Raw genomic sequence first — 12,468 nt, 5'->3', positions numbered from 1 at the left:
CTTGAACTCTTTCAGATAGCATATGCAACAAAGAAGCACACAGTCTTTGGAGAGTTGCCACTTGCCATCTCAGCTTTGCTGTGCTCTCCCTATGAGACTCTGGGAAATTGCTGCACTTGTATGGATTTTATTTTCCTCATCTGTAGATGGGGTCAGGTGATAACAGACCTACCTCATTCTAAGGACACTGTGAAGTTTGAACAAGCTGATATGTGTTAAGTACTGTAGAACAGTGTCATCGGCAAAGAAAAGACTTCAGAAGAGGGCTATTATTACAGTCTGATACTGTTCGCTTTCCAATGAACACATATTTTAAAGAGTATTTTTTAAGAAAGCATTTGAAAGGTAGAAGGTGTGTGGTGCTTGTGAGCAGGAGAGATATTCCATATTAGGAGTGAGTTTCCATGGAATTATGTGTCTTCTTTGGCCTTTAGCAGAGAGCTATATCCACTGCTCTAGGATCCAGGGCTGCTATGCCAAGGCAGCTCTTTCTTTCAGAGAAAGCTGGGACATACAGGGCTTCTTACCATGACCTGGGTGACCCAGCCATCAGGACAAGGTTCATTTCATCTCTGGTTCTGGCATGCTATGTCTATAAGCATTGCTGTGTGAATTTTGTAGAGGTCTGCGCCTTTGTAGTTTCTGATGCTGGGACTGTGCTTTACTTTCAGTAAAAAGATCGCTTGCATGACATCATCAGGGTAACTCCAGAAAAATGATGTGGTCCTCTAGACTGTCGGCCTTCCTTTTCTCTCTTGTGGTTGTTTCTTCTCCTTTAAGTGGCTGTTGGCTCTGCCCCTCCCTGCCTAGCACTCTGTACACACTGTGGGTTTTGCCTTTTGTCATACTGAGCATGCCTCCTCCAAATGTGGCTGGGGCACACATTCTCCCATATTTGGGAGTTAGCAAAGACTCAGCAGCATGTGGGTTTCTGTTTAAAATTCCAAAGCCAGCGGGGCGTACATTATCCATTTCCTCAAATCAAACATGCTGTAAAGAGTGAGTCAGAGTCGGATAAACTTCTTCCCAGGGGAAGTTGTGTCAGATGGTTAGTAAATGTAATTAAACACGGATAATGTTCACTAGCATTAGTTGCAGATTAATGCAGAAGAAAAGGAAACTCCATCTTGAGTTTACAATATTCCTGCCAAGAGAATGCAGCATCTCCAGGTCTCACTGGTTAGAGGAGGCAGTCCAAGCTTTATGCAAGTTGGGGGACATGGAAAGCCTGTTGCATCATTTCTACCCTTCTACCTATATGAAGAATTTAGATATTAGGACCTTGAAATGGGAAGCATGTGTTCTGACTTTTCTTTTCTTTCTTTAAGTATTTTTGAGACTAAGAATGCAGCTTAGTTGGTAGAGTGATTGCCTAGCATGTGCATAGTTCGGTCCCTGTAGCTCTACATAAAACTGGGTATGGTGGTGTAGGCAGGAGGGTCAGAAATTCAAGGGTAGTGTTGGGTACATAGAGAATTTTAAGCCAGCATAGGCTACTGGAGACCACGACTATAAAACAACCACAAAGGCATTCTTTTTTTTGAGAAGATGTTTATATGAGTTATTAATCTGATTTAACCCATTGTTAACCAGGGTCAGGATGTTGAAGGCAGAACTGGAGCTAAAACAAGGCATAATTAAGATTTTATGAGCACTCCAGAAAGTGGTGAGCTTTTCTTTGCTCTGTATACCAGTGGGACCTTTAGAAAACAGCTTCAGACATGTATATCCCAGAGTGGCTGAGATTTACTGTGTTGCCAAGGCTGAACTATAACTCATGAGCCTCTCACTTTTACCCTGCAACTGTGGGGATCATGGGTTATCAAGCCAGTACACCCAGCCTCTTCACATCACTAGAGCATGCTGCTGCTGGAAACAGTGCCAGGAGTGGACACACAGGCTGACCTCACTAGTCCACTCTGCAAATACTTTCTATGTCCCATTTTTCCAAAAGCAAGTATAATTCAGTCTTAGAAACAAGATGACATATATTCTACTGCCACTTGGGCTCTCTCTCTCAGTCTCAATACCAACAACAATTTTAAAATGTTAAGTTTAGCTGAGTATAGTAGCCCATGTAATAATCCCAGCATTCAGGAACCTGAGACAGGAAGGTTGCTTTGAGTTTGAGGCCAGCATGGGGTACAAAATGAGATTCATAAATAAATAAAAAGTAAAAATAAATAATAGGGGCTGAAGAAATGGCTCAGCAGTTAAGAGCGCCAGCTACTGCTCTTCTAGAGGGCCTACATTCAATTCCCATCACCCATTTGGTGGCTCACAACCATCCATAAATCCAATTCCAGAGGACTTGACCCCCTTTTCTGAGCTCTGTGGGCAAAAGGCAAAATTCTCATATACATAAAATAAAATTGAAAACTCTAAAGATAGCCTGGCATAGTGGCACAGGCCTTTAATCTTAGTGGATCTCTGTGAGTTTGAGGCTAGCCTGGTCTACAGAGAAAATTCCAGACAGCCAGAGCTACATAGTGAGACTCTGTCTTGGAAACAAAAGAAAAAAAGAAAGAAAAGAAAAAAATAAAAAGGAAAATTTAAAGATCTAAGGATAATCAGTCAATAAACAAAAATGTGTATTTTCTTTTCTGTGTTGCTAGGGTCTGAATTCCTACTTCTGAGCTAAGTTTCCAAACCTAATTTTCTTTTTTGAAACAAAGGCTTGCTGTAGCTTGGAGTTCCCAGTCTCATTGCCTCTGCCTTGGAGTTAAAACCTGTACTATTCTTGGCTTCTATATACTTTCACTACAGCAAAAGGTTTTAATATTTGTTTTGACGGAGATGCAAAGTTTTCTGCTACTTAGAACTGCATCTGTAGTTAAAGAAAAAGGAGGATTCATGATGTTCTCTTATTCTCTGCCTTACCACCTTCCCATGAATGAAAGTAGTCAAAAAGAGACTTGATTTTTTAGAGTATGTTTTTCTATTTTGGTGTTTTCCAGTGCCTTTTCTGATGTAGGTCAAGACATCTTGTTTTTCTTAAATGAGAGATTATAGTCTTCCTGCTCAAATAGGATAGGAAAGAATTTTCCAAATAAGGAAGTTTTGTTGGTATGTGTGGCCCAGCCAGCAGCAGTTGCTGGAGCCCTGACCTGGTTCAGCCCAGCAGCTCTTTCCCTAAGCAACAGCATCAGGGAGGTGGCCGCACTTCTGCACAGCCCAGTCAATCACCTGGGGCTGGCAAACGCTTATGACAACAGTATGTGAAAAACTACTCTGGGGAGGATGGTTTGGACTTGACATATAGCCTGCTCTCTCCAATCCCAGAGTATCACTCCTGCTTGCTCTTTTGATGAGCTCTGGACAAGTGGGAGACCATGTCTCAAGAGAAACAAAGTGGGCTGTACCTGAGGATGGACACCCAGACAAATCTGGGTGAAATACCAGCTCTCCACACATACTCTGTTGAGTAGCCTTGTGTAAGTTAATGACTTTTCTCCCCCACCCAAGACAGGGTTTCTCTGTGTAGCCCTGATTGTCCTGGAACTCACTCTATAGATCAGACTGGTCTCAAACGTACAGAGATCCACCTGCCTCTGCCTTCTGAGTACTGGGAGCTAATGGACTTTTAAAACATCTTCCTTTTTTGTTTTTTAGCTAAGTGAAAAAAATAGTGTCTGTCTCATAGAGTTGTTACATACAAAAGTAAATACCTAATGAGTGTAAGGGATGTACTGTGTTCTAAATCATCTGAGATTCTAAAATCACTAATTTTTCAACCTTTTTTAGGTCCTTTGATACTGTAAGGATTTAGGCATTGTGCTGGCTGGACCCCTTTAAAAGTCAGACCCTTGCTCACTTACTCTCTCTTTTGCCTTTTGCTTTCTCTTTTGCTCTCTCTCTCTCCCCCTCTCTCCTCTTCTGTTCCTGGTGCCTCTATGTCTTTTCCCTTCTCCCTCACTCCCCTTTCTAAATAAACTCTTCATTCAAGCTCTATCTGCCTGGTGTGTTATTCCCTCATGCCTCCGTCACCCTCACTTAATGTGGGACCTGCTATGCTTTCCCACATGGTCCCTTATTTTGGGACCCCACTCACTTGGGAACCCTCCACCCCCCTTCTCTAGCTTTTATTCTTATAACTGTAACAAAAGAACAACAGATACTACCAGAACATCTTAGTGTGAGCCAACCATCTTTATACCAGGAGTTTGGAGAAAACATGACTATTAAAGTAGTTTGTGCTAAGGAGTGAATGACTTTAAGAAAAAAAATTATTAGTGTCAGTTCTGAGGGCAGCAGTAGCTTGCCTCTACTGCTGAGGAAATTTTAGTCATCACCTGCCACCAGGTGCCTTTCCACCACAAATTATGTGACATGTGCAACCCTTAAAAATGCCTGCCAGGTACTCTTGCCTCTGGCTCCTCTCTTGCCTCCTTGCCTCCTCTTACCATTCCTGCCTCTTGTCTCTTCTTCCTCTTGTCTCTTCCCTGTCCTCTCTGTCTGTCTGTCTTTCCATCCATCCATCTACCTCACTCCTTCATGTCTCTACCCTCTTTCATTCCCCCATCTCCCCTAATAAATCTCTTGCACTAACTATTGCATGTGGGCATGTTGCTTAGTGTCATACCTTGGCAGGGCCTGAAAGGTATCCATTCCCCCCCCTTTTTTTTATCATTACAATTATCCCATATGAACTTTTTAACTGCTGTGATGACTAGGGATGCTGTTGTAAGTGAAATGGAAAATTTCCTTTGTGGCATGGAGATGATCTTGACTAAATGCTGCAACCTAGGAAGCCCTAGTCCCCAATATGACAATATTTTCAGTTAGGGACCTTGGGTAGTGATGTAATTTAGATGAGAGCGTAAAGGTATAGCTCTCAAGACAAGATTTATGTCAGAGGAGGAGGAAGAGGTAAAGGAGGAGAAAAAAAGGGAGAACAGGAGGAGAAGAAGATGAGGAAGAGGAGGCAGAGGAGAGAGCAAGGGAGATATGGGAGATATCTCTGTCCATAAAATGTTTGACTTGTAGGCACAGGATCTGAGTTTGAGCCCACTGAATACACACAGAAAAACAAGAACAAACAAAAACCCACCAAGGCATGGTGGTACACACTTATAATACCAGCCCAATGATGGGAAAGCATAGGTAGATTTCTGGAGCTTGCTGGCAGGTCAGCTGAGTCTACTTGGATAGTTCCAAGCTGGTGATCACACCTGGCTCAACAAAACAAAACAAAACAAATGGTGGACAAGTATTGTGGAATATTATTTCAACTACACAAAAATGTATTACATTTGTTTATGCTATGGAACATTACTTTCATTATTTGTTTCTGCTTCCCTGTTTAAATGCTGGAAAGATGTGTTATATTTGTTTTACCTTGCCTGCCTAAAGCACCTGATTGGTTTAATAAAAAGCTGGACAGCCAATGGCTAGGTAAGAGAAGGATAGGTGGGGCTAGTGGGCAAAGAAAATAAACAGGAGGAAGAACCTAGAGAGAGAAGAAGATGAAGAGAACAAGGGAGAAAGAGAGGAACAGGTCTGGGGCCAGAAGCCAGGCAGCTGCCAGCCAGCCAGCCATAGAGACAGCATAAAAGCAAAATATGCAGCCACCAGCCAGCTATGGAGACAGCAGTAAAGTAAGATAAAAGAAAGAGAGAGACAGAGACAGACATAGACAGAGAGAGAGAGAGAGAGAGAGAGAGAGAGAGAGAGAGAGAGAGAGAGAGAGAGAGAGAGAGAGAGAGAGAGAAAGGAAGAAAGGTAAAAATCCCCAAGGCAAAATGTAGATGAAGAGAAACAGGTAAGTTAAAAGAGCTAATAAGAAACAGGCCTAAGCTATGGGCTATGGTCGAGCATTCATAATAAATAATAAGTCTCTGTGTCATGATTTGGAAGCTAATTGATGGCCCAAAAGAAAAACCTGGTACAGACAAACCTGACAAATATCTGAAGGTGTCTTCCACCTGGCCTGAACACATATATGTGCATGTATACCCACAAAGAAATTTATACACATTTTAAAAAAGAAGAAAGGAAAGAAATAAAAAGAAAAGAAGAAAAGAGAACAGACTTAATTTTTTTTTTTTTAAATCACTAGTGCCATAGGGAAAAGAAAGATATTTGCCATCTGGGAAGAAGACCCAGGAACAAAATTTACCAGCACCTTTCCATGGATTTTCATGCCTTTAGAATTTTGAAAAGTAATTCCTATTGATGATTTTTTCACATTTATTTATGGGTATGAATGTATGTACCTGGTACTCAAAGAGGATAGAGGATTCCCTAGGAGTTGGAGTTACAGATGGTTGTAAGCCATCATTTGGGTACTGAGAATCAAATCCAGGTTCTCTGGAAGAGCAGACAGTGCTTTTAACCATTGAGCCATCTTTCCAGCCCCAATACCTATTGTTTACCTGGTGTTTATTGTGGCAGCCAGGTTGAAATGGTTGTTAGAGTGCATTTTAACCAGCACCTCTGCTGTTTCTTCTTAACAATCAAATTTCTCCTTAAGTCCTATATATAGAGCAAGTCTTATTAGATGAATATCATTGTTTGAGATGAGACCCATCAGATAAATCATGTAATTATGAATTGCACAAACAAAGAATTCAAATGGATTGCCAAATCAGGTATAAAGAGAGAGGAGAGAGAAATCCTTGGTAAAATGTGACATTAATAGATTGATTTTGGCTCTCCCCTCCCCCCCCCCCCCACCGACTGGAAGGAGCTATGGAGGCAGGCCAGAGAAGAAAAAGAAGGTTCCTGCTGTGTCAGAGACCCTTAAGAAAAAGCGAAGGAATTTCGCGGAGCTGAAGGTGAAGCGCTTCCGGAAAAAGTTTGCACTGAAGACGCTCCGGAAGGCATGGAGGAAGCTCATCTATGAAAAGGCAAAGAATTATCACAAGAAATACAGGCAGATGTACCGGACGGAGATTCGCATGGCTAGGATGTCAGGGAAAGCCGGAAACTTCTACGTGCCTGCAGAACCCAAGCTGGCATTCGTCAGGCATCAATGGTGTGAGCCCAAAGGTCTGCAAGGTGTTGCAGCTGCTCCATCTTCGTCAGATCTTCAATGGCACTTTTGTTAAGCTCAACAAGGCTTCGATTAACATGCTGAAGATCGTGGAACCATACATTGCATGGGGGTACCCCAACCTGAAGTCAGTAAACGAGCTCATCTACAAGTGTGGCTATGGCAAAATCAATAAGAAGAGAATTGCCTTGATGGACAATTCCTTGATTGCTCGATCTCTTGGTAAATACGGCATTATCTGCATGGAGGATCTGATCCATGAGATCTACACAGTGGGGAAACGCTTCAAGGAAGTCAACAACTTCCTGTGGCCCTTCAAACTGTCTTCTCCACGGGGCGGGATGAAGAAAAAGGCCACTCACTTTGTGGAAGGTGGCGATGCTGGCAACAGGGAAGACCAGATAAACAGGCTTATTAGGCTTATTAGACGGATGAACTAAGGTGCCTGTGGTATTTTGTAATCTGGTCAGTTAATAAACAGTCACAGCTTGGCAAAAAAAAAAAAAAAAAAAAAAAAAAAGACTACAACAAGAAGAATTAAAGGTCGAGAGTTACAATTGTTTTGCTTCAAAGATCAGTGGGAAAGTATAAGTAATTCTTTGGGCTGCAGATATAGCTTAGTGGCAGAGCACTTGCCTAGCCTGTATAAGGCCCTGAATTTGGATCCTTACATGGAATGAAGGGTGGGAGAGGTCACGGTTTCTAGATTGTAAATGTTAATATTACTACAGAAGTTCCTTAATTTATGATGGTGTTACAACCTGATAAACTCATCATAAATTGAGAATATAAAAAGCAAAAGGTACATTTAGTATACTTAACTAAATGGTTCCCTCATGGTGGTGTGGCTGATTGATAGCTATGGCTCCCTGCCACTGGCCTAACAACACAAAACAGTATCATATCTTACATGCCTAATCCAGGAAAAGATCCAAACTCAAAGTGTGGTTTCTACTGAGCACCTACTACTGTTACACCACTGTAAAGTAGAAAAAAAAATCCATAAGTCAAATTATTACAAATCAGGGACTGTCTGCATAGCCTGGAATCTATTTATTTATTTATTTATTTTTCTTATTTTACATATCAATCCCAGTTCCTGGAATCTATTTTGATAAGAATGGTAGCACTATTTCATATTTTGTGTGTATGTGTGTATTTTATGCATGTATGTGCACAAATGTATGCCATATGGAGGCTAAAGGGCAATGTCAGGTATCTTCCTCTATCTCAGTCATCAATTTATTTATTTAGTGTGTGAATGAATGTGTCTGTGTGTGAGTATGCACCATGATGCATGTATGGAGGTCAGAGGACAACTTGTATCAATCGATTCTCTCCTGTACCATGTAGCTCCTGGGGATAGGACTCAGGTCATCAGGCTTGGTGGTAAGCACCTTTACCTGCTGAGCCATCCATCCCACTGGCCCTCCAACTTTTTTTTTTTTTTGAGACAGCATCTCTCACTGAACTCACAGCCCCCATTTTGGCTAGACTGACTGGCCAGTTGAGTCCCGGGGATTGCTGCCTCTGCTCTCTGAATATGGTTATAGACCACCAGACTTTTAAGGGTGCTGAGGATCTGAACTAAGGGCCTGATGATGTGCAGCAAGCACATTGCCCACTGTGCCATCTCCACAGCTCCTATTTCATGAATTTGTACGCTCAGTAAATTCTTCCTTTTGATTTGTGAAGTTGAAAATTTTACTAAAGCACAATGCAAGCCTTGAGTCAGCAATCTATTCCTGTCAATCTGAAACAGACAACCAGGAAGCAGGCTCAAATAATATCATTCAGCTTAAGCAATATTTGATAATGAAAGAATACATTTAGCTGAACTTGGGGTACATGCCTAGAATTCCAACACTTATGAAGCTGAAGTAATAAGATTTTGAAAAACAAGGCACACTTACAAAAACACAACAGCATAGAAATTTAAAATAATTACTAATAATTAATAAATAATTAATGTAGTTGACACTGAATTTAGAGCTACCTGTTTCAAGTCTTAAAACAACTTCATGAGGTAATTATATTTTTCTTCATCATATAGACAAAGAAACTGAAACCCAAAGGTAAACCAATTGCCTAAGGCATACATGCCTTGAAGTGACAGAGACCATGCAAATACAATTAAACTCCTAAATACCTTACATTTTGAGTGCTCATTTAATAGTTATTTATAATTTACTATATGTCAGGAAGATAAAATTTACTCATTAGGAAATAATCTGTGGCTGGGTGGTGGTGGTACACACTTTTAGTCTCAGCACTCGGGAGGCAGAGGCAGGCAGATATCTGTGAGTTTGAGGTCAGCTTGGTCTACAAAGGTACACAAAGAAACCCTGACTTAAAATACCAAAAACAAAACAAAACTGTAACTTTTTCATCCATTCATGGACCCATGAATTGAAAACATGTGCATATAAAAACATGTATGTGAGTGTTCATAGCAACATTATTCATAGGACCAAAGAGCTAGAAAAAGACCCATGTCCAGTAACTGGGGATTGATAGAGGAATGTGATACATTCACAATACAGGCTATTATTTGACCACAAAACAAATAAAGTACAGATATATGCTACAACATGGATGAACTCTGAAAACAATTGCTAAGTTTAAAAAAAAGAACAAATAATGTGATTCTATTGATGAAGACTATCCAGAATAAGCAAGTACATAAAGACAGAAATTATAGGGCTGGGGATACAGCTCAGCTGATCGAGTACTTGTCTAGCTTGCATGGAGCCCTGGTTTGAATCTTAGGTCCACATAAGTTGGACCTGGTGACAAATGCCTGTTATCCCAGCACTTGGTAGATGAAATGAGAAGACAGAAACTGAAATAGTCAAATATTTGGAGAAAGAGGAGGTGATGTCTAGAACTGGGTGTGGTGGTAGTAGGATGGGAAGAGATGGCAAATGTGTAGGAGTTTTCTTTTTTTGGATTATGAAATATTCTTAAAAATTAGTCTGATGATAGTAGCAAAACTTCTGCAAATGTAAGAAGAGTCATTGGCCATACAATTGCAAAAGTAGAGTACACTTCATATGTGTAATTCTGTAGCATGTAAATTATATCTAGATGAGCTGCTAACATTTTATAGTGAAGGCACACATCTAAAACCACTTAACTATTTTTGCCAATCCCTTAAATCTAAGAACTTCAAAATGTCATCAAGAACATTTCATAGATGTGACAAGGTTATAATGAGGAAATAGATTTTTAAAAACTTCAACAAATCAAGTGCAGTACTGTGTAAGGTACCTAGAGTAAGGTCCCTTTTGTTCAGGCCAGGATTTGTTAGAGCCCAGGAATTATATGACAATCTGGAAACAAAGAACAAGATTCTGTTTAAACAAAGAAACACTTCCTCTGCCCCATACAAGAAACAACTTCAAAGTTCTATGTTGGTCTGATAAAAAGGAGAGGCAATAATGCCTCTCTCTCCTGATTCATCACATAGCTCTGGCTGGTCCAAAGCTCATTATGTAGGCCAGTCTGGCCTTGAACTCACAGAGATCTAACTACCTCTGCCTCCTGAATGCTGGAATTAAAGACATTTCTGTCTTTTGTGTTTGTTTTCACAGGGTCTCATGCAGTCTGTGCTGCAAATTTAGCTTTTAAAGACTGGGTTTGGGACTACAGCTCAATTTATAGAGTACCTGCCTGGCATGTACAAGGCCCTAGGATCAATCCTCAGTACTGAAATAAATGGATGGATGGAGGAAAGAATAAATAAAGATGTTATTTAACACATACTGCTGGCAAGAGACATGTAAATTAGCTTTAAAGTATGGTAGTTAATTTCCAAAAATGGCCTTCATCACTGATATTCCTCCTGTTATTCATGCTTTTGTGTAATCCTTTCCCACAGACTCTGATCCTGTGAGTCACTGTATTTTCTTGAAGTGTTTGGTATCAAGTCAGGGCCTTGAGCACATTGTCACTGAGTTATAATGAGTTCTAAAATGCCACACACATTTCTGAAGCTAGACGATGGGGTACATGAGATCTTATACATTCTCAAATGCTTAAAATTTCCATTTTTTTGCTTGCTTGTGTTCTTACCAAGAAAATAGAGAGGAAGGACACTGTACTACTTCTATAACTAAGCTTTACCTGACAATTTTGGCTTTTGTACTTTTGAGCAGATTGGAAGCTGCTAGTTAAGAAATTTGGCCACGATAGTTGGAGATTACACTGAGAAGTGATGTAGAGAAGCCACACAGAATATAGATTTCCTGAATCTGCACAGAGAAAGGAGCTCAGCCACCCCAGTACTTCTACTGAGCATGGCCCTCCAGCTACTGTCACCCAGGACTAGACACGTCTGTCCTCTATAATCATTAAGAGCTCAGCAAACTGGATTTTTGGTAAAATTTCTGAAAGTATTAGGAAGAGATTTTGAACGAATTTAATTTTAAACTTAGTGGAGTAACTTTGATAAGTTTCCCAATTGTCTGAAATTAGTTTCCTACTCAGTAAAGTATGGATTAATAAGAGGCATTATTGTTCTCAGGGTTGAAACAATGTCTGAGCAATGGGTTGTTGGGACCTTGAGTTTGTTAAAGTAGAATAAATTGTCATTAAAAAGTTACAAGTAGTTCCTGCATGCTAATAAGTGAAGTTTTGGGCAAGGGACAGATGGTTCATAGATTAAGAGGGTGTACTGCTCTTGCAGAGGACTTGAGTTCTTTTCCCAGCATCCAGGTGACTCACAATTGCCTATAGTTCCAGTTCCAGAGGATTATCTCTGGCCTCTGAAAGACTACAATCTTATGTACATTCCACACCCACTGGCCAGAAACTAACACATGTATGCATAATTAAAACTTTAAAAATAAAATAAATCTTCTTTTAAAAAAAGGAAGTGAAGTTTTGGGTACTTGTTAAAGGTAGACTGTTCTCTATGGGAAAGCCATCATTTTTAAATTATGCAAATATATGACCCTTTGTCCTTAGGAGAAAATTTGAATATAAATTCAAATAAAAAACTACACCAAACACAGTTTGTCTTAGTTAGGATTTCTATTGCAATGGAAAGACACCATGACACCAGGTGTTGGTGGCTCACACCTTTAATCCCAGCACTTGGGAGGCAGAAGCAGGCTGATCTCTTCATTTGAGGTCAGCCTGATGTACAGAGCAAGTTCCAGAACAACCTCCAAAGCAATACAGAGAAACCCTGTCTTGAAAAACCAAAACCAAAACTAAAAAAAAAAAAAGACAATGCCCACCACAACTGTTATTAAAGAAAAAATGAAATCATTTAATTGAGGGGGCTCAATTACAGTTTTGGAGGTTTAGGCCATTATCATCATGGCAGGGCAGATGTGGTGTGGAGGAGTAGCTGAGAGTCCTGTATCTTGCAGGCAACAGGAAGTTGACTAAGATACTGGGCAGTATCCTGAGAACAGGAAACCTCAGTGACACACTTCTCTGACTAGGCCATGCCCATTCCAACAAAG

General features: G+C 40.4%; 1 pseudogene; it reads left to right on the top strand.

The window, feature by feature from the left end:
* Window positions 1–5,747: 5,747 nt before the first annotated feature.
* Window positions 5,748–7,434, top strand: LOC127214129 (60S ribosomal protein L7-like; annotated as a pseudogene).
* Window positions 7,435–12,468: the final 5,034 nt, after the last annotated feature.

Source organism: Phodopus roborovskii, unplaced genomic scaffold, assembly GCF_943737965.1.
Source record: "Phodopus roborovskii unplaced genomic scaffold, PHOROB, whole genome shotgun sequence".
In the NCBI taxonomy this organism is placed as follows: domain Eukaryota; kingdom Metazoa; phylum Chordata; class Mammalia; order Rodentia; family Cricetidae; genus Phodopus; species Phodopus roborovskii.
The sequence above is the reverse complement of the archived record's forward strand: the minus strand, read 5'-3'. Positions and strand labels throughout refer to the sequence as shown.